This window comes from Choloepus didactylus, chromosome 19 (genome assembly GCF_015220235.1).
Source record: "Choloepus didactylus isolate mChoDid1 chromosome 19, mChoDid1.pri, whole genome shotgun sequence".
NCBI lineage: Eukaryota > Metazoa > Chordata > Mammalia > Pilosa > Megalonychidae > Choloepus > Choloepus didactylus.
Window position 1 is genome coordinate 52,169,778 of NC_051325.1, and position 27,546 is coordinate 52,197,323.

The 27,546-nt window shown below is 43.8% G+C and overlaps 1 long non-coding RNA gene across 1 annotated transcript in view; it reads right to left on the reverse strand.

Annotated features, from left to right (window-relative positions):
- Positions 1 to 4,776: 4,776 nt before the first annotated feature.
- LOC119515218 overlaps positions 4,777 to 27,546 on the reverse strand; it is a 46,441-nt gene continuing 23,671 nt past the window's right edge. Inside the window, exons 3-4 of the long non-coding RNA XR_005212993.1 lie at positions 15,372 to 15,483; positions 4,777 to 5,219 (exon numbers count right to left, since the gene is read on the reverse strand). This is a non-coding gene — a long non-coding RNA (uncharacterized LOC119515218). The remainder of the gene's footprint in view (positions 5,220 to 15,371; positions 15,484 to 27,546) is intronic.

The following is a 27,546-nucleotide window of genomic DNA, read 5'->3' on the forward strand; positions in this document are numbered from 1 at the left end:
TATTGAATCAAGCTCTGCAGATGTCAATTTGGCTATACCTGTCAAAATTATAATTGTACCTAATCTCTTGACCCAGCAATTTCTCTTCTGGGAATCTACCCTCCAGAGCAATGCTTCTCAAACTTTGATGTAGATACAACTCCTTTGGGGATCTTGATAAAATGCAAATCCTGATCCAGAGTCAGCAGATTTAGGGTGGGGGTCTGCAGTGCTGCAATTCTAACATAGTTCCTATTTGATGGCCACACTGCCACTTCTGGAACATTCTGAGTAGCAAAACTCTGGATCTCTCCCCACACGTGCAGGGATGCATGTACAAGATAGTTCACTGCACCATGGTCTGTAATTGCCAATACTGGAAATAACCTAAATGTCCATCAGTAGGGACCAGTAAAATAAATTATTCACATCTCTATAAAGGAGCATTATACAGCCTTGGAAAATATTGAGGCAGCTCTTTATTTACTAATATGGAATGATCTCCCAAACATATTATTTTAAAAAGCAAGGAGCAGAACAGTAACTAGAGTATGCAAGTATTTGTATAAAGAGTGTTGCAGGGGAGAAAATGTTTATATTCATATTGACTTGTAGAAGCACAGAATAGCCTGACAGAAGAAACTGGTAACTGAGGGACTCTGGAGAGGGAAACTAAGTGGATAGGTGACAAGGGAGGGCGGTTAACATTTTGGTTTACCCATTTGAATTTTGAATTATGTAAAGATAATACCTGTTCAAAAACTAAATAAAATTATAATGATACATAATTAAAAGGTTCACCATGTACATAATGCTCAGACATGAATTTCGACTGCCAGAAAAGCTGCAGACACCACGGTAGGTCACCTCCTAGCTTGGCATGTTGGCATGCCATGTGCACACACACACTTGCACACAGCTTTGAGGACTGTCAGTGCAGTGTGTTGGCTTACATGCTGGGCTTAAACTCTGCAAACCTTAGTTGAATCCCAGTTCCACCAGCCAAGTGACACAGAGCAGGATGAGCCCCATTTCATGGAGATGATCAAAATAGCACTAGCTGCCCTGCAGATCTCAGGGGGTGCAGAAGTGCTTCATAGACTGGCAAGCGTTCGCATAAAAGGACTATAACATAAACACCGACAATGAGCAGGAGGTGAGGCAGCCACCGGTCCAGTCTCCACGGGGTCCCGTGCACACGTCCCCAGGGCGCCAGTGCAAGGTGGGAACCCAATACCTTGACCTTTACAGTCAGGCAGCTGCTCCCGGCAACCCCTGGCCACCCAATCTCCAAACTTCCTCCCACCATCTGGTCCAGCTGCCAGGCTGAGTCACACTCAGGCCGAGGGACAGGCACATGACCCATGTGTGGGGCTGGTGTGAGTGTGGTGGTTGGGGGAGGGCGATAAAGAGGCAGTCACTTCCCACTTAGTAGGACATTTCCTGCCAGAGGAGGAGATGGAAGCCTGACCTGGGTCTGGGACTCCGCTGGCTGCCGGGATGTCCAGAAGAACTCTTCAAGGAAGCCCAGAATGTGTGTGTGTGCATAACACACATGGGGATGATAAAAATAAGTAACATATGTTGAGCACTTACCATGTGCCAATCTCTCCATTGGAGCTATTAGTATTACTAGTATTATTAGCATCATCATCATCCCCTCCCCCACTTTAATTAATTAGTAATTAATTCACTCAAGGTCACACAGCCCAGATTCAGGGATGGGTGGTCTGACTGCAGCTCCAGGGAGTTTCAATCAGGTGGGTGATGACAACCGAGATGCTGCCAACTTGTGCTAACACCTGGCCGTGTAACTTAGGGCAAATCAGTTACCTCCCTGGGCTCCCCATTTCTGAACCTCGGTTTCCTCACCTGTAAACTGAGGATCATCACAATAGTATCTGTACTTGCTAAAATTTAAATGAATATAGTAGTTCAATTTTAAAAGCACATAACAGGACAACTAATTGATGCAGGACTAGACTCTCTAGGTGTCTTGTAGGTAAAACTTTATTCTTTGTTTAAAAAAAAGAGGCCAGCCCCGACTGGGGCACCCACTGCACTGCACTCTCCTTCTGGCAGCAGTTCTCTTCAGGGCTGCCGGTTAGGGCTAGTAATAAGGTATTTAAAGTCCTCCGCAGAGGCCTGAACACAGGATATTAACTGTTGTTAATATCATCATCGCTATTATTTAGGGCTATTCAATAAGGTATAAAAGAGAACAAGAAAATCCCCGCTCTGTGTGCAAGAAGCAATCAAATCTCTCTTTGTAGCAGTTTGTCGATATCATTCATCTGCAACATGTAACCTAAATATCTTGCCTTTACTTCCTGTTCCTGGCAACCCCTCTAAGAAAGCAAGATGGGGCTAGAAAAGAAAGTGTGGAGATCTTGGTCACGAGTAAAACCACCCTCTTTTTAAAAAAAGACATTAAGAGTCCTGATTTCTGCTAAGAGACTCACAGAAGGGCAATCCCTGCAGGGCCCCAAATCAGGCCTGGTAATGGGGGAATGGAAAATTCAACTTTCAAAGCCATGTCCACCTCTGTGTCCCTGAGAGACTGCTTTGGTTCTGTAATTATTCAGAGAGTATTTATGCTAATCCAGGGATCTTCTGGAGAATGGAGATGCAGCTCTCAACAAAGACAAAAATCCCTGCCTTCTGAAGCTGACATTCAAGGGGTGGAGACAGACAATAAACAAGTAGAGATAATCTAATGTCAAGTTGCAAGTATTGTGGGAAGAAAATGAAAACAGAATAGAGAATAGAGAGGGGTGGCTTGTTTGTGTGCTTATGTGTGTTTTAAACAGGGCGTTCAGGGAAAACCTCGTGGAGACATTTGAGCAGAGAGAGTTTATGAAGTGAGGGTATCTGGGGGGAAGAAAATTCTGGGCTGAGAGGGAGTGGTACGTGCAAAGGTCCTGAGGTAGGACTGAGGGGTGGATGTTAGGAAATGAGCTCAGAGAGACAGGTAAGGGCTGAGCCCACCTAAGCGCTGCTTTTCTCCTCTTTTCTTCTCTCCCAAACAGATGAGGACAGTGACCTCCCACCCTACCCCCTTCCTGGAGCCGCTGGGAGATAAAGGAGCTGGGAGATAAAGGATGGGCAAGTGCTTTAAGAGGGAGCGCAGGGGCCATGGAGTGTTAATGGAGCATTTTTTGGAACACTGAGGCTTTCCTGGTGTGTTCTGTATTATCCTAAACATCAGCCTTGGGAGAGCGCAAGGTCCAAACCCTCCCACCCCCTCCTTTGGAGGATGGAAAAAGTAAGGCTCAGAGAGGGGTGGAGACCTGCCCAAGGTCACATAGCGAGTTCCTGCCAGAGCCCCAGTTTCCAGGATCCAGCTGGAGAGTGTAACAAATATTGAACCATTCCACTCCCAGGTGAAGAGGAGAGGGAGTAAAATCAATTTTCTTTTCTCCCTAAGAAGTTGTTGCTTCCCCCAGGGCAAGAAGGGAGTGAGACTATTTGCTGGGTTGGGGCCAGGGGGAGTGACACTTCGCAAAGCAAATTAAATGTGTTCAAACAGCAGTTTCTCCGGGAGGTGGGTCTGTCTGCTCTCAGCCAGGGACTTCTCTTTTGGGCTTTTCAAAACCTTTCTCTAATTTTCTGAGATCCTCACAGCCCGTGGTAAGTGGGGGTCAGAGAGGGCATAGGTCTCTCCGTCCCATTTCCACAGATGAGGAAACGGGCCCAGAGCAGTGAAATCGCCCGGCGGGGGCCATAACATTCCCTCCAGGAGGAAAAGACCATAAACAAGTTTGAAAATAATATAGCGGACAAGATAGCGTCAAGAATACCAAGAACCATGGGTGAAAGAAAAGAGAGGTGGTCAGGGAAGACCCCCAAGGGAGGTGACATAGGAGTGGGTTTGAGAAGCAACCAGCCATGCCCAGAGCCTGACGGGAAGAAAGTTCCAGGCCCAGGGACAGCAGATGCAAAGGCCCTGCTGCTGGAAGAAGTTAGGCCTTGGGGGAACATAAGGAAAGGCCAGGGTAGCTGGAACAGAGCAGGAAAAGGGGAGCACAGGGGGAGATGAGGAGAGGGGGCAGGGGCTGGACCTTGCAGGGCCTGCAGGCCAACGTGAGGAATTCATAAGGAATGTGGGTGCAGTTCTAAGGGCCGTGGGCAGCCAGTCCAGGGCCCCGATGGTTGGAGGTGGAGCCGGGCCTCCACCCTAGGCCTCTTTCTTCAGAACCAAGGCCTGCTCTTGTACAACTCCCTTTGGGCCTTTTACACATCCCAGTACTTACTCTGCAACCCTGGAAGTTCCTGGTCATATTCCCAGCATGTGACCCTCATTTCCCACGAAATCCCGCCTTCGTCACACACGTCTTCACCTTGGCTTCCCGAGTTCACACTCTCTGGGAGCTGTGCATCTCCACATCTCCCCCCAGAGCCACAGCAGGAATTGGGGATGGGGGAAACGAGCAAGAACAAGCAGAAGTTGTCCATGAATAAATCTGCCTGCAGACGGGGCAGAAAGCCCAAGAGGACACAGGTCAGGCAGGGTGCCTGCCATATCAGCCCTGTCCTGGGAGGCAGGGGAGGTTTGCAGGACCAGAACTGTGTCCTCTGGCCTCGCTCCTGGTGCTAGAAGGTGGCAGACAGCATCCCAGCAGGGGCCGCTTCTAGGGGACACTGGGGCCCCTCCCCTCCCCCAACCAATCTTCCGAACCCTTCGTGTTACCTTTCTTTGATGTAGGCAACTGAAGTCTTTTTAACGTTAATAATAGTTTGCATTTATTGAACAATTTTGCCTAATGTACTATATTAAGTACTTTACATTTTAACTCACTTAAGCATCTTAACATCTAGTGGAATATAAAAATCCTTAGAAAACTTGATGATTTTTATGAACTTTGATAAGTCAGCTAAATCGAAACAACAATGACAAAAACAAATCAGTAAGCTTGCTCTGCCAATGCTGCTTTAGGACAAGTCATATCATTGCCCCCTGCCTCAGCCGCCCCCCATGAGATATCATCTGGGAGACCTCCCACCCTTGAGAAAGACCTGGCAGGTACAAATCAAGATGCCCCTGGCTCTCAGCTGGGACCTGGAGGATGGTCTCTGTTTCTGGTTGGGAAGGACCCTGTCGGTTCTCTCGCCTCTCATCACATGACCTTGGGCAAGTCACTGACTCTCTCTGGGCCTCAATTTTTTCATCTGTGAAGTCTCCAAGTTGTGCAAAGTGATCTTTATGGTCTAAACATTTCATTATTCCTCGAGCACATTTCCTAAAAAATCAAAGCATACATAAAAAGAATGAATTGGAGATGATACCCACCAGTGTTGGGTGTGCGTGTGTTTTAAGTTGGATTAATTAAACCTTTAAAACTGAGCCTATACTTTGCTATAATTTTTTTCTCCCAATTGCAAAAAGCAATTACATACGATGACTGTAGATCTGGAAAATGCCGAAGAGCACAGAGAATCAAATAAACATCTCTCATTTCACAAATAAAGAAATCAAGGCACGGGGAAGGGAAGTGACATGTATGTTCCTTCATTCTACCAGTGCAAATTTACAGAGGACCTATTATGTGTGGGAGCTCTGCTGGGGTGGGGGACACAGCTGGGAACAAGGAAAATGAGAGTTGAGGTCCCTGTCTTCCTGGAATTGACATTGTAGAAAATTACCAAGTAAATGAATAAATGAAATAATAGCTAATGTTTATTGTGGACTTAATTGGTTCCAGGTACTGCTGCAAGAACTTTGTGTACCTGAAGGCAATGAATCCTCACAAGCACACTCTATCCCAATTTTGAGGTCCAGAGAGGTTAAATCACTAACCTAAGGTCACATTGCTAAGAAGTAGAGGAAGCAGGATTTAAACCTAGATCTTGGGGTTCCAAAGTGGTCGCTTAAACATTCTCTAAAATAGCAGGAAAACCTTTCACACTTAGAGCAGGGGTCAGAGCCTGGGTTAAATTCTGACATTCAGCTTTTTATCTCCTTTGGGCTGGGGCCCTTTGCCTTTCAGGTACAGAGAAACCACTCTTCCTCGTTCTTCAAGGTTTCTTCCAGTCTCTTAGCCATGGTCCCTAAGGGCTGAGGGGAGGGCCTGGAACTCACAAAAAGGCCCTTCGCTCTAGGCTGGCCAGGTTTCCGGCCTGCAATTAGATCCCCTTTATTTTTAAGCCATTAAATCCCTCATGACAAGTGCTGCTGTTTGGAGGAGCAGGCTGACCTGAGGAAGAGAACAGTCGCTGGGCAGGGAAAATGATCCCAAAGACCCACACCTCAGGTGGGGTTCTTGACCAGCAGGCCGAGCAGGGCGGTCTCTCCTGGTTCAATATCAGCAGCAAAAAAATCTGCAAGTTTACATCACACTGTGTTGGGAAGGCTGTAGGGAAACAGGCTCTCCCATATACTGCTGGTGAGAGCAGGTGGCTGTGGCCACTTAGAAAAACAATCTACATCGACTACCAAACTTAAAAGATAAACACAGCCTTTGACCCAGCAATGCCAGGTCCAGGAGGTCATCCTATAGATATCTCACACACTTGTAAGAAGATGTATGAACAAGGCCATATGTTGCAACAAGTTCGTAGGGAGCAAAAACTGTAAAGAACCTGAGTGGTCCCTCTGCTCCCCAGCAGGTCACTGGTTAAATAAATAAGGTCCATCCTTGCAAAGATGTCCCATGTAGCTATAAAAAGAAGGCAGCTTTCCAGGTCCTGCGTTGGAGCCCTCTTCAAGGTAGAATGTTAGGGGGAAAAGGCAGGTTCCAAACATGATATGCTAGCCCAACCCTAGCAAAAAGAGGTAGGACGGGGACTGTGTCTACAGAGGTGTTGGATGGTGAATGATGACAAGAACCCAGGGGTCGGCATCGTGGTTCTGACCTGCCTTTCTGAGTAATGAAGAACAAATTACTCCATCTCTCCATGCTTCAGTTCCCTCAAATGTAAAATTGAGTCCTGATACCTAGGCTTGTTGGAAGGATTAAATGATATAAGTTACGAAGTGGGTTCTGCACATAGGAATTAGTCAATTAAAAGCAATTATTCTTGTAGGAGAAAACACAAGAAACTGGGTAACAGGGGGTTACCTTGGAACTGGGAGGACTGGGACATGGGATGGATAGATGACTGGCTTTTTCAGTTCATGTTCTTTCAGAAATGTTAGACTTTTTTTTTTTTTTTGCATATGACATGTATCTCATGTTTAAAAAAATATTGTTTAAAATAGGGGAGCAGGGCAAACTCAAAACGAGCAGGATCAGGGAGGTTGCTTTTCAGGTGATTTTTCCAGCTGGGTTTTCTGAGCTAAAAGCAACCTGGTTGGCCGAAGGCCTTGCTGTGCATGGGCATCCCCTGGGAGCTTGTTAGAAATGCAGAATCTCAGCCCTCATCCCCAGACTTATTGAAACAGAATCTGCATTTTAACAAATGAGGTGAGCCCCATGCAGGTTCAAGTTTGAGAGTCACAGGCTTAAGGACTGCAGCCCTGGCAGCTGCCAAAGTCCAGAAGACAAGAGGGTTTCTCCGTTTTGTGACTCAGCCTAGCAAAGGATGAATGAAATGAGTTGCCCCTCCCTCTCAGGGGGAGCAGTAAGAATTAAGAACTTTGTTCTCTCTCCGCAAGTGAGATCTGAGGCATGTGGCTTTTAGCAGCTCCCCACTTAGGGTTTAAAATAACTTTCTGGTTTGAAAAAAAAAAGGGAAAGAAAGGAAGAGAGAAAAGGGAACCTCCCACTGCAGCCCACACATTCCCCAAGTGAAAGGAAGGCCTTGCTCCCCTCACCCCAGCCTAGAGCCCACTTCATCTCTCTTTGGAGACGGTGACAGAAGAATTCCTCAAGGAGAAATCAAGTGGGGAGACTCAGAGCTGAAGGGCCTCAGGAATAATCTACTCCAAGCTTCTCATTTAACAGGTAGGGAAACAGAGGTCCAGAGAGGGCAAGTAGCTTGCCCAAGGCCACACAGTAAGTTAGGGTCAGAAGCAGTTCAGGAATCATAAAGGCAGGAGAGACCTTGAAACCACCTACTTCAGAGTCACAAACTTACAGGTCCGCACAGGTAATGTATGTAAGAGAAACAGATCAACTTTTCTATCCCCCCCAGACCATGGAGCAGGTACAGGAACCACGATGGGCTGATGAAAATCAGTTATGGAATGTTTGTTGGGACAGGGAACCATCTTTGCACCCACAGGTAGAAAGCTGTCCTTTCAATAGAAAGAAAAAGCTAAGAAAAGTTTTTCTTTTCTCTTAGCTAAATGCTAAGAAAAGCAGCAAATAAAATGATAAATGACAACCAATGTGGGATTTCAGGTTCAGGGAGACAACAGGGAATGGTGGGGACTTTGGTAAACTGGAGAGCCTGGGCCCCATCTAAGGAGGCAGCTGCTACTCAGTTCCAGCTGACACTTGCCTATGAGAATTCTAGATCATTTATATATGAAAACACCTGATTTTTTGAAAAATCATCCCCAAATTCAAAATTGAAAACATTTTGAAAAAGTAAACAGAAAAATTCTCCCTTCCACCCCTGTCCCCCACTCCCATAGGTAATCATAGTTGGCCAATTTCATGTGAATACCTGAATGTTCTTTATGAATAGATGAGCAAATACTAATATATGTGTGTGTCTGTATATATATTGTGCCAGTTTGAATGTATTATGTCTCCCAAAACACCATTACCTTTGATGCAATCTTGTATGGGCAGACACATTATGTTGATTAGATTGTAATTCTTTTGAGTATTTCCATGGAGATGCGACCCACCCAACTGTGGGTAATGACTCTGATTGGATAGTTTCCATGGAGGTGTGGCCATGCCCATCCAGTGAGGGCCTTGATTAGTTTACTAGTGCACTATATAAACTCTAACAGAAGGAATGAGCTTGCTACAGCTAGGAGGGACACTTTGAAGAATGCACAGGAGCTGACAGAGGAGCTGCAGTTGAGAGAGAGTTTGAAGATGGCCATTGAAAGCAGACTCTTGTTCCGGAGAAGCTAAGAGAGGACAAACGCCCCAAGAGCAACTAAGAGTGACATTTTTGAGGAACTGCAGCCTAGAGAGAAACATCCTGGGAGAAAGCCATTTTGAAACCAGAACTTTGGAGCAGACACCAGCCACGTGCCTTCCCAGCTGAAGAGGTTTTCTGGACACCATTGGCCATCCTCCAGTGAAGGTACCCAATTGTCAATGAGTTACCTTGACTTTATGGTCTTAAGACTGTAACTGTGGAGAGGAACCTAAGATGGTGGCTAGATGAGACAGGGCAAAAAAACACCTACATGAAAAATACTAGGAAAAAAACAGGAAGTGACCCAGAACACCAGTTCCAGCGATGCACCAGCCAGACAAGGTCTGCTAAATCCACAGGGACTGTGCATTTGGTGAAACTGGGAGTCTGCATTCTGAAACAAGTGAGTGAGCCGGCTGAAAGTCCGGCGGCCACACTGCAGTGTAGGGAAAATGTGGGTTGGCATTTGGAGATGGGCTAGTTCTTTAAAAAAAAAAAAAAAACCTGAGAGTGGCTGCAGATACCGTGGGGAGAACCGCGCAGTGAAGCATGGCAAGAGCGGGCTGTACCAACACCTCAGTATCTGGCATGGAGGATAGCCCTTCCCACACCTGCTGCTGATTGTCTCAGGGCCAGTGGGGCAGAGGGGAGCCAAAAGGAGAAAGAAACCGTGCCCCCTGCAGCCATCTCCCTGGCAGCCTGGGGACACTCCTGCCCGGGGCCCGACCCACAGCCCAGAGCCGCGCCAAGAAACCCAGTGCAACAGAGAGTGTTTCCCGCAGCACTGCGCACACGCCACAATATCGACCGTGGACAGTGGCCTTTAGTGCACCCACAGCTAATTGTCCTGGAGCTGGGAAGGCGGAGCTGTGCAAAAAGGGGGAAATTAACACACCCCATTCAACCATCTTTACATCAGGCTGGGAACACCCCTGCACGGCCCAGCGGCCCAGGGCTTCCCTTGAGGGATGGTGCACACTTGTGACGTAGCACAGCCTTCCCTCAGCATGGCTGAGAAGGGGAACCCACTCAGAAATCCCAGGAAACCTATGCCAATACCAAGGACTTGTGGGTCAGCGGCAGAGACAATCTGTGGCAAGATTGAAATGAAGGGTTAGACTCTTGCAACAGCCTTAAATCTCCAGGAACACCTGGGATGTTTGATTATTAAAGCTGCCCTGCCTGCCTAACCACCCAGACACGCCCCACATTCAGGGTGGACAGCACCAATTGAACCCCACAAGAATCAGACCTCCACACACCACAAAGACAAAGCTGGGGAGAACTGACTTGAGGGGAATAGGTGACTCGCAGATGCCATCTGCTGGTTAGTTAGAGAAAGTGTACACCACCAAACTGTAGAACTGACAAATTAGAGATTGATATTTTTTATAACCTGAAAGAACCCTATCAAGTAAAGTAAATGCCAAGAGGCCAAAAACCACAGAAAATCTTAAAGTATATGACAGAACCCAAACCCAAACACTCAAATCAAAAGATCAGAAGAGACACAGTACTTGGTGCAATTAATCAAAGAACGAAAGTCAAACAATGAGAGCATGGCACAGGATATAAAGGACATGAAGAAGAGCATGGCACAGGATATAAAGAACATAGAGAAGACCATAGAAGAGCATAAAGAAGAAATTACAAGAGTCAATAAAAAAAATAGAAGACCTTATGGAAATAAAAGAAACTGTTGGCCAAATTAAAAAGACTTTGGGTACTCATAACACAAGATTAGAGGAAGTTGAACAACGACTCAGTGTCCTCAAGGACCACAGAACAGAAAATGAAAGAACAAAAGAAAGAATGGGGAAAAAATAAAAAAAATTGAAATGGATCTCAGGGATATGATAGATAAAATAAAACATCCAAATTTAAGACTCATTGGTGTCCCAGAAGGGGAAGAGAAAGTTAAAGGTCTAGGAAGAGTATTCAAAGAAATGGTTGGGGAAAACTTCCCAAACCTTCTACACAATATAAATACACAAAGCATAAATGCCCAGTGAACTCCAAATAGAATAAATAAATCCAAATAAACCCACTCCAAGACATATTCTGATCAGACTGTCAAATACTGAAGAGAAGGAGCAAGTTCTGAAAGTAGCAAGAGAAAAGCAATTCACCACATACAAAGGAAACAACATAAGACTAAGTTGTGACTACTCAGTGGCCATCATGGAGGCGAGAAGGCAGTGGCATGACATATTTAAAATTCTGAGAGACAAAAATTTCCAACCAAGAATACTTTATCCAGCAAAACTCTCCTTCAAATTTGAGGGAGAGCTTAAATTTTTCACAGACAAACAAATGCTGAGACATTTTGCTAATAAAAAACGTGCCCTACTTCAGATACTAAAGGGAGCCCTACTGACAGAGAAACAAAGAAAGGAGAAAGAGATATAGAGAAATTTAACAAACATATATAGAACATTACATCCCAGGTCACCGGGACACACATTCTTCTCTAGTGATCATGGATCTTTCTCCAGAATGGACCATATGCTAGGACATAAAACAAGCCTCAATAAATTAAAAAAAAAAATTTTGAATTTGTTCAAAGCACATTCTGTGACCACAATGGAATACAAATAGAAGTCAATAACCATCAGAGACTTGGAGAATTCACAAACACCTGGAGGGTAAAAATGAGGGGAGATGAAAACATTCCCAGATAATCAAAAGCTGAAGGACTTCATCACCAGTAGATCAGTCCTATAAGAAATGCTAAAAGGATTTGAGCAGGCTGAAAGGAAGGGACACTAAACAATTGACTGAAACTACATGAAAAAATAAAGATTTCCAGTAAAGATCACATGGTAAATACAAATACCAATACTACTGTATTTTTTATCTGTAACTCCTCTATTTACTTCCTACAGGATCTAAAATACATAAACTGTAATGATAAATCAGTAGTTTTGGACTCAATGTAAAATATGTAATTTTTGACAAGAACTACATAAAAGTGGGGGAATGGAGGAGTATAGGAACATAGTTTATGTGTCCTATTGAAGTTAAGTTGGTATCAAAGAAAAACAAGATTGTTATAGATTTAAGAGGTTAACTTTAAGCCCCACAGTAAGCACAAAGAAAGTATCAGGGAATATGACCATAGAGATGGAAAGTAGAGTATGGGTTACGAGAAGTGGGGGAAGGGGCAATGGGGAGTTAAGAAATGAGTGCAGGGTTGCTGTTTGGGGTGAAGGGAAATTTCTAGTAATGGATGGTGGGAAGGTAATAGCATTGCAACATTCTAAATGTGATTAATCCCACTAATGGAAAGCTAGGGAGGGGGTGGAATGGGAAGATTTAGGCTGTATATATGTTTCCACAAGTGAAAAAAAAAAAAAGTCTAAATAGATGACAATTAAATGCCAAAGATGATCCTGGATGGGATCTGAGGATAGAGGAGAGGAGGCTCAAAGGGACACAGATGGGACATAAGAAAAAAAAAAGGAAATATAGAATGTAAGCTTTGTATCAATGTTGAATTTCTTGAACTTCTTAGCTGCACTTAATGGGATTGCATAAAAGAATGTTCTTGTTCATGGGGAATATATACGTGAATTATACTGTTTGTTCAAGGATGTGTGCAGCTTGCTCTCATATGTTCAGAAGACAGAACAATAGATGATAGATGATAGAGAGGGAAAGAAAGAAAGAAATGGTGGTGTGACAGGGTGTTAAAGTTGGTGGATCAGGGTATCAGGGGAGGGGGGTCGGGGTATGCTGGAGCTCTGTGTATGGGGTTTGTATTGTTTTTGCAACTGTTCCTGTAAGTTTGAATTTATTTCAAAATAAAATTAAAAAAAAAAAACTGTAACCGTGTAACCAAATAAACTCCCTTTTATGAAAGCCAATCCATTTCTGGTGTTTTGCATTCTGGCAGCATTAGCAAACCAGAACATATATACACACTTACAGAGTGAGACATACATACATATTCTTATTTTCCCCTTTTTACACAATCTAGAGCAAAATAAACACATTCTTTTACACCTGGCTTTTTTACTTAACAATATATTCTAGGGAACTTTGCTTATCGGTACATAGATAGTGTCCTATTTTTTTTACAGTTGCATAGTATTCCATTGTTTGGATGATCCATAATTGACTTAACCCATCCTCTATTGATGGGCACTTGAACTATTTCCAAACTGTTGCATTACAAACAATGCTGCCTGAATAACGTCCTTCACATATCATTTTCCACATGTGCATGTGTATTTGTGGGCTAAATTCCCAAGGCAGAAATTCTGAATGTGCATTTTTAATGTTTAAGGAAGTTCCCAAATTGTCCCCTTTTGTGGTTATACCAATAACCTCTCCTACTACCCATATGAGTGACTATTCCCTCAATTAAACACCTTATTTTTTTAATGTTGACCAACTCAATTTTTAAAAATGTGCCAGCATTTAAAAAAAATAATCATGCCTATGGGCCATATTGGACCAGCAGGCTTCAAGTTTATCAACTCCAACACTTCAAAGACCAGAAAAGTTGATTGACTTGCCTCAAGTTGCACAGCAAATGAACTGCAGAGTCAGAACTCGATTCTCAACTGCCTGATCAATTCCCACATTTGCACCGATCCATTTCCCAGCTGACTACCAGCTTGAAGGACTATTCAACTTTGCCAGTGAAAAACTGGGTCTTCTGAGGAGTCACTCAAGGCATTGAAAATTCCCTGGGCTTATTTGCAGATGGTGACTGTGAACAGGGCTGCCTTCACATCCAACAAATGCCATCCTCTTAGATGTAATTGTTAGCATTTGCTGTGTAACAACCAACTATGTAAATCTCATACATTTCTATGTTGTTTTTTTTTTAATTGTAAAACGCTTCACCAAGTGGTTGAAGAAGCCCGTTATTGCAGAAGTGAGCCTGCAGCTAAAAACCAGAGAGCAGCTTTGGATCCAGACAGACTAGCCTCCAATCCTGACTCAACCTCTTGCAAGCTGTTTGACTTTAGGTCATTTACTTCTCTTCTAAGGTTCCGTTTCCTCAACTGCAGTATGGGGATATTAATAGTCTCCATTTTGAACTGCACTTGGGAGCCACAGCAGATACAAAATATGTGCCTGTTAAACACTAAAGTTGAGCCCAGCTCACCAAGGGGCTCAGGCTGTGACCGGCTCAAGGGAACTGGGCTGGGTGGGAGAAAAGAAGATTCGAGTCTCCCCTCTCATGTATACTCCTCTACCTAATGCCTTCATTTGGCCAGGAAGAGTGGGCAGAATCAGCCATACTCATCACATTATGTACCGTTTTCACTGACCACAAAGAATTGGATTTGTGTACATTGAACATACATATAAAATGACTCCTTTGCATTTATATCATGTTTATGCAACTAGACCGCAAGCTCCTTGAAGGCTGGGACTGTATTTGAGTGTGCAAGAAGGCATGGGAACAATTAAATGTTTTACAAGGTAGAGTGAAATAAGCAGTTGGTACAAAGTGTCATGGGAAAGGAAAGTCAGTTCAAATTGTGCCCTGGAAGAGCTTCTAGAAGTTCCTGAGCCAGTCCTTGAAGGAGAATCAGGGGATGAAAAAGGAACCAGCATTTATTGAACAGCTTGGCAGTCTGTTGCCTGATTCCATTTTTTTGTTTTCTAATTTTTTTCTCTCTTAAAAATCACACAAGTGTATCGGTCAGCTTTTGCTACATAACAAACAACCACAAAATCTCATTTATTTCTGACTCATGCATCTGTGGGTTGTCTGAGGAGACGCTGCTGGGGCTCTGGGTGGTGGGCCAGTTTAGATCAGGCCCACATGTCACTCATTCTTCTGTGACTAGTGGGGCCTGCCCTGGGCATGTTCTCCCAGGGAAAGCAGGAGCACAGGGAACTAGCCCAACTCCACCAGCACAGGCTGGCCTTTGTTTATATCAGGTCCACTAACACCCCGTTGGCCAAGGCAAGTCCCATGGAGAGATGGAGATGCACATTCCTTCTGTGGAGGCAGAGGGGGACAGCGTTCTAAAAGCCAAATGCCAAAGTTGGGCTCAGCCAGAGGCTGGAATCCCCCGTCAGCCCACGGGGAAGACACAGGCCTTAGCCACCCTTTCAGTTTCCTAGGGCTGCTGTAACAAAGTAACACAAATGGGTGACTTAAAACAACAGCAGTTTATTTTCTCGCAGCTCTGGAGGTGAGAAGTCTGGAATGAAGGTTTTAGCAAGGTTGGGTCCTTGTGGAGGCTCGAGGGAGAACCTGTTCCTGCCTCTCTCCTGGCTTCTGGTGGCTGCCCCAGTCCCCAGCATTCCTTGGCTTGCGGCCGCATCACTGTCTGCCTGCACCACCACGTGGCCTTCTCCCGGTGGGTCTCTGTGTCCGAATTTCCCTCTTTCTATGGCACCATCATTGCGTTAGGGCCCACCCTAATCCAGAATGACCTTACCTTAACTTGACTACTCCTGCAAAGACCTGATGTCCAAATAATGTGATATTCACAGGTTCTGGGTGGACATGAGCTTCTGGGGGGCCCTGTTCAACCCAGTACAGCCACATTCCTAGAAAAAGAGTAGGAGTTGGAGAAAGAAAGTCCTGACTCTTGCCATGAATCGGGAATGGTGATGCTTGCTGCCCAGTAGCAGCATCAGGGGGATATGTGTGTGCCACCAGAGGGCTTAATTTAGTTAGGGATCAGGGAAGGCTGCTTGAGGGAGGGCAGTCTGGGAATTAAATGAGGAGTAGGGGAAGAAGAAACAGCATGTGGCGAAGCTGGAAGAGGCCTTGGGGCATTGTAGAGAGAGGAAAGAGGCCAGGGTGGTGGTGGAGATGGCAGGGCAGAAGGGAGGGAGATAGGCAATATGAGGCTGAGGGACAGGCAGGGGCTGACGCCTGTGGGGACTCGAGCTGAGCTGCTACTGCAAAGGCAGGTAAGAAGAGAAAGTTGTGGCATGATCAAAACTGGCGCCAGAGGACACTTGCACATCGCATGGACATGGAAGATGGCTCCCTGAGCATATAAGAGAGCAAGGCCAGGGCCACAAAGAGTGGGCAAACAGGGCCAGAGTGTGTAGTAAATCATGTGATGTCTCTGGCCACAATTTTTTTTAAATTAAGATTTATTCACACACCATACAATCATCCAAAGTACACTATCAATTGTTCGCACTACCATCATATAGTTGTTCATTCATCACCCCAATCTATTTTTTGAACATTTTTGTTGTACCAGAAAAAGTGAAAATAAGAATAAAAAAAAAAAGAGTAAAAAAAGAACACCCAAATCACCCCCCCCAACCCCATTTTTCCTTTAGTTTTTTGCCTACTCATCCATCCATACACTGGATAAAGGGGAGTGTGATCCACAAGGCTTTCACAATCACACTGTCACCCCTTGTAAGCTACGTTGTTATACAATTGTCTTTAAGCTTCAAGGCTACTGGGTTGTAGTTTGATAGTTTCAGGTATTTACTACTAGTTATTCCAATTCATTAAAATCTAAAAAGAGTTATCTATATTGTGCACAGAACTTTATTTCATTTCATTTCACATCCCCCTTTTGGTCAAGAAGATGTTCTCCATCCCACAATGCTGAGCCAGATTCCTCCCCGGGAGTCATATTCCGTGTTGCCAGGGAGATTTACACCCCTGGGAGTCATGTCCCATGTAGGGGGGAGGGCAGTGAGATCACCCGTCTGGCCACAATTTAATCTCTTCAGGTTTGTAGCAGAAAATTCAAGATTTCTACAGGGTACCTCCCATCGCAAAACTCGAGGAGCCCTTTACAGGGATTTTGAACAAAGCACAAAAGAGAGATTCTGATGTGTCTGTGGTGTGGGGTAAGGAAGGGAGTAAGGGAGGGATTGGGGTTCAGAAGGTGTCACAAAGATGACACCTGAGCCAGGTCTTAAGGAACAGAAGGTGATCTGTCAGCAAGGATGGGGGGAAGGACATGGCATGGAAGAGGCACAGCAAGGCGTGGTCAGAGCCTTCTAAAAACGCCCGGCTGGGGCCGGGAACAGGTCAGAAGGGGTGGAGCCGAGGCCCCTGCCAGGGACCGCTGGGCAGTTCAGCTGGGGATAGGCTGTGCCCAGCCTCCAAGGCCAGACAAGTAAACTGGGGAAGGGCAGGATCAGATGTTCATAATAATATGCCGGACCCGCCTCTGTGCGCTGTCACCTCAGGGGACTGGAGTGAGTCATTCAAGGTCCCTTCCCCCTCTTCCTTCACACAAAGACTCATTTTTTGGGGAGGTCGAGGTGGCAGATGGGGGTGACAGATCCGGTAATCCTATCCCCAAGCCCTGGGTCAGGCAGCTCTTTCCCCAGCGGGCTCCAACCCAGGTCTGCTGTTAAGACTGAGGTTGGAAAACTGTTTTTCTCACCCACCTGGATTCAGGTGGGCAGGATGGAAGCCAACCAGAGTCCTCCGGAGACAGCACTGGCTGTGGGATCCGCCCCTTAAAGGACACTAATGAAACCCAATGCAACATAAAAGATGGCAGGAGGTGGCCAAGTGCTTATCTTATCAAGCAAACGCCTCCTTGGCATTAAAAAAAGGGAACAGAGCTTTCCTTGTGTTCTCTCCTTTGACTTTCTGGTTAATTGCCAGCCAGGGGCCTGTGGGATGGGGGGGCTGTGGGTGACTCTTGGATAGGTAATCTGGCCTGGGAGGCAGGGGGTCCTTCCCAGCCACTTGGATTTTTAACATTTTTGTTGTTGTTGGAAGTTACACCTTTAAAGAAACTGTTGAGCACTATTTAGGGAGAACTCACTAAATGTACCTATAATGTACCACATGCTTTTGGGAAGGACAGAAAAGGTAAAATGTTGTCTTTCTACAAAAGGAGTCTATAATCTAGATGGGAGAGATGGAGGCACAGTATTTTATAGTATTTTATTTTTACAGTGTCTTTATATATTTCCCTCACTCAACTGTGAACTCCTTGGGAGCCAGAACTGATTCAGAAAACATCTCAGCTTCCAGAGGCTATTACGTGCCTCGGAAGCAGGCACATAGGAGGCCTCAGTATACATGTTGTCATATTCAGAGTTCTTTCAGTTGTATTAGAAATTCAGCTCAACATGGCTTAAATGAAAAGTGGAATAGAATGACTCACATAACTGAGAAGTCCAATGCTAGAATGACTTCAGGTACAGCTGGATCTAGGGGTCAAATGATGTCACTGAGGTCAGACTTTCTTCCTCTCCATTGCTTATTTTTGTGCTCTTTGTGTTGGCCTCATTCTCAGGTAAGTTCTTTCTAAGTGGTTGGCTCCTGGCAGCACCAGGAGAAAGAGCTTCTTTTCCTGCAAAAGTTTCAGCAGAACTTCCTGGACTGGGTCTCACTAGACCAGCATGAGTCCTGACATGGATCACATGCTCATCCCTGATACAATCACTGCCCAGAGAGATAGAATATAATGATGGGCCAGGCCTGGGCCCATGTCCATGTCCATTTCATATTTGTTACATGAATGAACATCAAAGATGAGAGGAAGATAATATTTTACAAATTCAGTAAGAGTAACAAAATCAGTAGGAGTGAGCCTTTTTAAAACTTAAATCAGATCATTTCATTCCTCTGCTCCAAACCCTCTATCTCACTCAGAGCAAGAGCTGAGCCCTTAGAATGGCCACAAGGTCCTATACAATCTGCTCCCCACAAGCCCCTATTCCTCACCGATCCCAACTCCTACTAACTGCCCTCTCACTTACTCTGGTCCAGCCACATGCTCCTCCTTGCTGATCTACAATTAGGCATGCATTCACCTAGTTTCTTTGTAAATAAAATGGGGATACTTCTAGCGGACAGGAGACATTGGGTCTGCCCAGCTGTCCCCTTTTTCTGGCAACGCAGTGGCACCATCCCTCCCCCACCTCCACTCCCGGTGTTTCAGGAAGTCTTGACCCCCCTCCCAGCCACAATCGGACATTTGACCCCAGACTGGCCAATCAAAGCATTCCAGCAGCATTCCAGAACCTTTCACAGCCTTTAGTTCAGAGATGGACATGTGACCCAAGTCAGTCCAAGAGTCAATCCTGAACTTCCATTAGAGTTATTAGAAATAAGCTTTCTTTATACTAATGTTGTCAGGCGACAAATGTAAGCCTCAAGCCCTCAGGGCCACCACACGGAGGGAGTAAGCCCACCTGTGCGTGAAATCAACACCAGGGAAAGCAGAACAGAGAGGCAGGGAGGGGACCGCTGAATTTGGGTGATATCTTTGAGCCCCTAGATTCAGCCATACCTGAATCTTAACAGAACTTTCCATTTACACACCTTAGTTCTTTACTTTGCTCAAGCCAATTGGAGTTAGAGTTCAATCATTTATAACCAAAAGAGCACTTGAAGGGTTGCTGTTGTAAGGGTTAAATGAGCTTATGAAATACAAAATGCTTAGCACAAGTGCCCCCAAAATGGGAGTCATTATTACTAATATTTTATTATTCCCTCTTCTGAAGACATACGTAATGCTGTTTTCACTTTTTAAACTTTTACTTAAGGAAAAAGGTTTAAACTTTGATGTAATCGGGGTTGATAGTCAATTGGTATCAGTGTGACCACACAGGTTATTAGAAAATAGAAATTCATCCATAGTGGTTGAGGAATAATGCTTCTCTGATTCTCACAAGTGCTCCCTGGCTCTCCAGGATGCACCCAACACTTTCTGCCCCTCCCCCCATCCTCTAGCACCTAAAGGGTTAACAGTAGGCCCAGCAGGGGCCTCCTGGACCCTACTCCTTGGTTAGAGCCCTCTCCACGCTACTATTTTTAACATCACCTCCAGGCACATCTATCAACCCTTTAATATGCATGCATTAAATGGGAACACTAAATTACCAAAAGCTCCACGAAATAACTAACCACCCTACCCCGCATTCCTCAAATCACCAATTATCATTAACTGTGTGACCTTTTCTAATCCTAAAGATACCAGAGCCATAATTTTGCACAGTGGTGGCTAAGCAGGGGTAGGACTAACCAGGCATGTCCTCTCTTTTTCCCTGCCCATTACCTTGTAAAGCCTTTTCTTTCCATATTTCTATGTCATGCTCATATTTGTCATTCCTAGTGGCAATGTGATATTCCTTTGTTTTAACACACTATGACTGGCCTAACCCTTCCTCCACAGTGGGACATATGGTCCAGTTTTGTTTAGCTTTTCAAATTTTAAAACTCTCTCTGTTGGAAATTGAATTTCCATGTGGTGCCCATCTTTCTGGTAATAAGCAACGGATTTCCTTCTGGATTCTAACTTCAATGTTGTGAATCACAAGATCCAGTTTAACTTTTTGTCTGCAAATGTTTTCTGTTGTCATTCTTTGAAATAAGAATCCATGCTCTTGATTGTGTAATGCTGTCATTTAATAAATTATTTATTTTGACTCCAAGTCCATAAAGGATTTAAAGTGGTTTATAAAAATACATACAAGATGAAATCAATACATGAGGGAATCAGGGAGAAGTGAGAATAAGGGGTGTATATCTGATAGATATTGTGTTCAGCTGCCGGTAAGAGAGACCAGAAATGACAGTGGCCTAAACACCACAGAGGTTTATTTTTCTCTTGCATAAATGAATTCTGGAGGAAAGCAGTCCAGGGCTGATATGGTAGCTCCACAAAATCATCAAAGATACAGGCTCCTTCTAGCTTCCTGCTCCACTATCCTTAGAATGTGGCGTTCATCCTCTACACTTCCTCATGGTTCATTACGGCTACAGGATCTCTGGCCATTACAGCCATGTTTCCAGAAGCAAAGATGGAAGCTGCAATTACAGCTTTCTTTAAGGAGACTTCTTGGAAGTCCTAGCCCAAAACTGCTAATTATATATCATGGGCTAGAATATAGCCCTAGTTGCAGAGACGCTGAGAAATTCAGTCTTTTGGTTGTGTATATTGTCACTCCAAATAAAATCAGCGCTCTGTTCTTAGGAAAGAAAGGAAAATGGATAATAGGTAGGTCACTAGTAATCTGTAAGGAAATAAAATAAAGCCAGGTAATCAGCCGGTTCACAAACCTGCTTACCTTAAGGAACTTTATGGTGTCTGAAAGTGGGCTGCAACTTGTCTCTGAATCCCCTGGTGACTATGGCAGAAAGGGAATTCATGATTAAATACCAAATGTGTTATCTAAGCAAGGAAAGAAGTCCATTGTTTCCAACCCCACCCTAAAAATCTCATTGTTTCCTGACACATAAGTTAAAAAGAAAGTTTACCCACAGGCCGTCATAAGGAACACTTGAGACCAGTGGACAATGTCCTCAAAAATATCCCTGCAACAGTGAAATGACATGATTCTGGGATTCACATCAAAAATTCAGGGCGGGGAGTGGTAGGGGTACACTAAAACACATGGGCCATGAGTTTGATCATCGTTGGACTGGGTGATGGAGACATGACAGTTTGTTATACTATTCCCTTTACTTTGGTGTATGCTTGAAATATTTCCATAATAAAAAAAGGAATTAAAATTCTGTAATAAATCTTTTCCTACAATTGATTTTTTTCTGGTTTCTTTTAATAAACTTGCTTTTAAGTTCAATTGACAGGTGGTTTCTATCCTAACTACTCCCTCATACTTTTTGGTCTTTTTATCTTCTTTCCTTTTTCATTAACTTATTTTTAACAGCTTTATTGAGGTATAATTCACATGCCATACAATTTACCCTTTTAAAGTGTACAATTCAATGTTTTTTTAACAGGCTTGTGCAACCATAACCACAATCTAATTTTAGCATATTTTCATCCAAAAGAAACACCATAAACAGTTACTTCTAATTCCTCTTCCCCTACTTCCACTCCCCAGCCTTAGGCAACCATTTATCTACTTTTTGTCTCTTTATACTTGTACACTCTGGACATTTCATATAAATGGAATCAGCAATAGGTGTTTTTTGTGTGTGACTGGCTTCTTTCACTTAACATAATGTTTTCAAGGTTCATCCATGTTGTAGCATGTATCAGTATTTCATGCTTGTTTAAAAAAAATTCTGTTTTATTGATATACCACATTTTGTGTATCCATTTATCAATTGATGGACATTTGGGTTGTTTTCAATTTTTGGCTATTATAAATAATGCTACTATGAAGCATTGTGCACAAATTTTTATAGGGACATATGTTTTTATTTCTCTTGTATATATACCTAGTAGTAAAATGGCTGGGTTAAATGATAACTCTATTTTTACAATTTGAGGAAATGCCAGACTGTTTTCCAATGTGTCTGCACCATCTTATATCCCTATAAGTAATGTATAAGGGTTCCAATTTCTCCAAATCCGCATCAACACGTTATTGTCTATCTTTTTTTATTTTAGCCATACTATTGAATGTGAAGTGGTATCTCATTGTGGTTTTGATTTGCATTTCCCTAATGACTATTAATTGAGCATTTTTTTCATGTCCTTATTGGCCAGTCATATATCTACTTTGGAGAAATATCTATTCAAATCCTTAGCCCATTTTTCAATTTGGTATTTGACTTCTTATTGTTGAGTCGGAGAAGTTCTTTATACACACACACACACACACACACACACACACACACACATATTCTGAATACAACTCTTTTATCAGAGATGTGATTTACAAATATATTCTCCCATTCTGTGGGCTGTCTTTTCAGTTTCTTGATAGCGTGCTATGAAGCTCAAAAGTTTTTAATTTTGATGAAGTCCAATTTATCAATTTTTTCCTTAAGTACTTGTGCTTTTGGTGTTGTTTCTAAGAAGGCTTTGTTTAAAAACCAGAGTCACAAAGATTCAGGCCCATGTTTTCTTCTTTAGCTCTTACATTTAGGTCCATCGTCCATTTTGAGCTCATCTTTGACATGATATGAGGAAGGGGTCCAAATTCATTCTTCTTATTGCGGATATTCTGTTTTCCCAGCACTATTTGTTGAAAAGACTACTTTCCCCATTTAAATTGTCTTGGCATTCTTAGTGAAAATCAATAGGCCATAAATGTAAGGGGTTATTTCTGGCTTATTCCATTGATCTATATGTCTATCTTTATGTCAGTACCACATTGTCTTGATAACTCTAGTTTTGAAATCAGGAAGTATGAGCCTTCCAATTTTTCTTTTTTTTTCAAGATTGTTTTGGCTATTCTGGGTCCCTTGCATCGGCACATAAATTTTAAGATTAGCTTGCCTACTTCTTCAAAGAAGCCAGCTGAGATTTTGATAGGGATTGCTTTCACTCTGTAGCTCAATTTGGGGAGTACTGCCATCTTAACAATATTAAAATTCTTCCAATCCATGAACATGGGATGCCTTTCCATTTATTTAGTTTTTCTTTAACTTTTTGCAACAATGTTTTATAGATTTCAGAGTACAAGTTTTGTATTTCTTTTGTTAAATTTATTCTGAAATATTTTATTCTTTTTCATTCCATTTTAGACAGAATTGTTTACTTTCTTTCATTTTCAGATTACTCATTACTCATGTTTAGAATTATAATGGATTTCTGTATATCGATCTTATATTGTATAACCTTGATGAACTTGTTTATTACTCCTATAATGTTTTAGTAGAGGCTTTAGGATTTTTAATATAGATGATCAAGTCAACTGCAAATTGAGATAATTCTACTCCTTCCTTTTCAATATGGATGTCTTTTATTTCTTTTTCTTGCCTAGCTGGCCAACTAGTACTTCCAGTACAATATTGAATAGAGTAGTAAGAGTGGACAACCTTGCCTTGCTGATCTTGGATTTTTTATCAAATCCAACTCCTTTTCACGAGGTAGGTACTGTTATCCCCATTTTACAGATGAGGAAACTGAGACACAGAATCACTAAGACACCCCAAAATCAAACAGCTAATTAATATTAGATTGGAGTGTGAACCTAAGCCTCCTGGCTCCAGGATCAGGTCCTAGATCACTATGCTGTTCTGCCTCCCGAGTGGACACTACTTCACAGTTTGCCTCACAATAACCATTTGTGGTAAGTAGGGCAGGTATTACCACCCCTGTGAGAAGTGGCAATGAAGGAACAGCAACAAAGAAGCTGTAGCTTTGCTTGCCCAGTCACATGATAAAGAGCAGAGCATCTAGAGGCAGACGGTCTGGGTTCAAACCAGCTCTGTTACTGACCAACCACATGACCTTGAACAAGTTAATACATTTCCCTGTGCCTCGGTTTCCCTATCTTTCTTAGAGTTGCTATGAGAATTAGATGAGTTAACACACAGAAAGCCCTTAGAACAGCACTTAGAACCAGGTCTGGGATGAGGGCGATACAAGTGAGGTGAGTGAAGCTTAAGGGCAAAAATTTAAGGGGGTCCCAAAAAAAATTCAATAATCAAGATAAATGGTATTTATAATACGGTATTTTTAAAAATCAAAGCTAATGCAAAAAACTACTAAGAACAAAGTACCACAATTTTAAATAATGACAGGATCAGTACTGCTAATTCTTTCTTTGGTCTCAGGCTCCTATATGGTTCAGCACAGCAGAGTTACTAATCCTGTATTTGGTATTTCGTTCATCATGAGCTTTTCGTATTAATTTCGATTTTTAAAAAATATAGCACTATAAGTATTCATTAGCTTGATTACTGAATTTTTTAGTGCCCCCAAAGATTTCGCTTCATTTGCTTCACCAAAGTCCTGCCCTTTCTCAGCACGTGAGAAGATCCCAGTACTGTTGTCTGTTGTCATTGTGACTGTTTGTTGAAGGCTAACTAGGCACCTGGAATTGTTAAGAGCTTTATAAATACATGTCACCTCAACAACATCAACAAACAGAAGCCAAGTTAAAAGGCAAATGGCAGGATGGGAGAAGAGAAAATATGTGTAGATCTGCAGCTTATACAAGAGGCAAAGGATTAGGACCTAAAATATGTAAAGAACTACAAATTAATATTTCAAAAGACAAAGTACCCAATTGAACAGCAGGCAAAGGATAAAAACAGGCAATTCACCAATGAGGAAAAACAGATGGTCAACCACCATGAAAAACCTCAACCTCACTGGTTATGAAATACACATTTTGAAGTTTGATGATATCAAGTGTTGGCAAGGGTATAAGGAAATGGGCCTGTAAACTGACACAGCCTCTTTGGAAGGAAATTTGGCATGGCTATTAAATTAAAAATGCACGCACCTCCAGGCTGAGCTATTCCACTTCTTGTCTACCCCAGAGAAACACGTGCACACGTGTACAAGAATGTTTACCTGACTCTGCTCATGGTGGCATTAAATCGGAAACATCCTAAATGCCCCTCAAGAAGGGAACTGATAAATAAACTGCGGTACAGCCATGCTATGAAATACAAGCAGCAGGTTTTTAAAATAAAGTAGATCTATGATACTGAGTTGTGGGGGAAAAGCAAGTTGCAGATCAGTATGTACAGGGTGATGCCTTTTGTGCCAGAAAAAAACAACCAGGAAAAAAAAATCATATTGAAGAAGTTACCATTGGCTGACTACCCAACGGCCACTGCTCCCTTCTTTTTTTGCTAACAAGTTGTAGATTCTGGGCGGCACTGTGCCGGGTGCCAGGGAAGGAAGCACATTTGTTCTCAGCAGTCCCATTCCTATCCAGGAGCTGGGTTCACCAACAGCATCTCCTCCCATCAGCCCTGGTCTACAGAGGCCAGCCACCACTGAGCTTCCCGGACGCTAGTGCCCTCTCACTGACACATTTCTTATGGGTTTGGTAAATGGAGTGTCCTCTGGGCCCTTCTGCAGAACAGAGTTGCTGAATGGTTTTCTGACTTTATGTAATTGTTCCACTTTCCTTCCTTGGGCCTTTGCTTCCTTTCTTCACAGTCAGCTTGGGGAGTTCTGGCATTTTCACCACATCTGGTCTGAACCAATCAATGCCTTTTCCAAGTTGCCCTCCTAGGAGCATGTTGGCACCATCTCCTGGGGAATTGCCAGGATGTTAAATCCCATATCACAGGGGAGTGCTCCTAAATGACAAACTCTCTTTTCCAAGCTTATCCAGCTTTAGCTTCCTGCACCCCACCTCTCCATCCTGCACCCTCTGGCCCCAGTCCCTCACTGCCGTCCTGGCCCAGGTCTGCACATATGGGGTCGATTCTTGGTGAGGCAGTTCCCCGTGGCTGAGGGCAAGTCCCGATGGGGGAGGCAGCTGTGGAGCCTCAGCAGCTGGGGGTGCATTGGCCTGAAGTCTCCCCCCACACTTGTTTATTTTAAGGTTTCTCCACCTTCCCCAGAATTAAATTGCACATGGGAAGCAACTGTGTGGGTCGTTGGCGTCCCCCAGAACCTACTGTGGTACCCAGTGCATTGAATGAATGCTTATATGAACTAGGGAATAAAAAAGTTCTTTTACCATCAGGAGGAAAATGAGTTCGTCTCTAGAAGGGTTCACGCCGGTGGAAGAACCCTTGGCTAGGTGTGGCGGCTCCAGCCTCTCAGCTCATCCCAGCTGACCTCCTTCCCAGATGGGTGACTGTGGGAAGTCATGTAACCTCTCCGAGCCTCCAACTCCGCTTTTGTAAGGGGCAGGTAACAATAACGCCACCCTCAGAAGGGAGTCATGAGGATTAGATGAGCCAGCACCCAAAAAGCAAAGGCTGAGCAACTCTGTGTTCCCTTTCAAACTTGAGAGTCTATAAATAGGAAGAAATGCTTCTCAGAAACCAGTGGAGAATCGAAAGCAGTGTCAGTGGGGAGAAGAAAGGGACTTGAATGGGAAAAGGAAAGAAACTGGGTTCGGCAGCAGCTGTGGAGTGTGCCTGGGGTTCTTTCCAGAGCGGGCAGGCCAGCCCGCTGGGGGGCAGGTGCCTCCACTGGAAAACGAGGTGCTGATGTGCGAGGTGATGCCATGTGCTGGAAACAACTTGGGTCTGGGACACTGACGGACCTTGGTTGGGTCCAACATCTTATTAGCCTCAAGCTTTGGGGCAAGTCTCTAAACCAGGATTTCTGAACTATTCCTCTCTATTGTGCTTTTGGGTGGGATAATTCTCTGTGGTGGGGGGTTGTCCCACTGTCCCATGTATTGTAGGATGTTTAGCAGCACCCCTGGCCTCTAACCCTGAGATGCTGGGATACCCCCTCCAGTTGTGACAACCATAAATGTTTCTGGACATTGCAAGTGTCCCTATGGGGGCAAAATCACCCCTAGTTGAGAACCACTGCTCTAAAACTAATTAAGCCTCCTTGGTAAACTGGAGTAACATGATAGTAATAGCTACCTTTACGGAGGCTGTGAGAATTGTCATTATTTATAGTGTGTTTATTGAGCACTTGCTATGTGCCAATGGCTGCGCCTAGTGCTTTACATGCATTATCTCGTCAAATCCTCTAGACTGTCTTACAAGTCACTACAATCTTTATCCCTACTGTACAGATGAAGGAGCTGTGAATCTCTCTCTTTTCTTTAAGGTGATGGTTTAAATTCAACCATTACCTCCAAGGTTCTGCTATGTGCCAGGATTCAGTGAGGCATTGCACACATATAATCTCACTGGCTCCTGGATGGATTTGGCCAACGGGAGGTGCTAGCAGGAGACTGAGGGGTGGGAGGAAGGGAGAATCCAGGGCATTTTCCCTCCTCTCTGCCTGGGACAGCATCTTCAGCAGCTGCTGCACCTCCCCGGAGGCTCCAACTCCCACCATACGGCCCCTCCCTCTGTGGTTC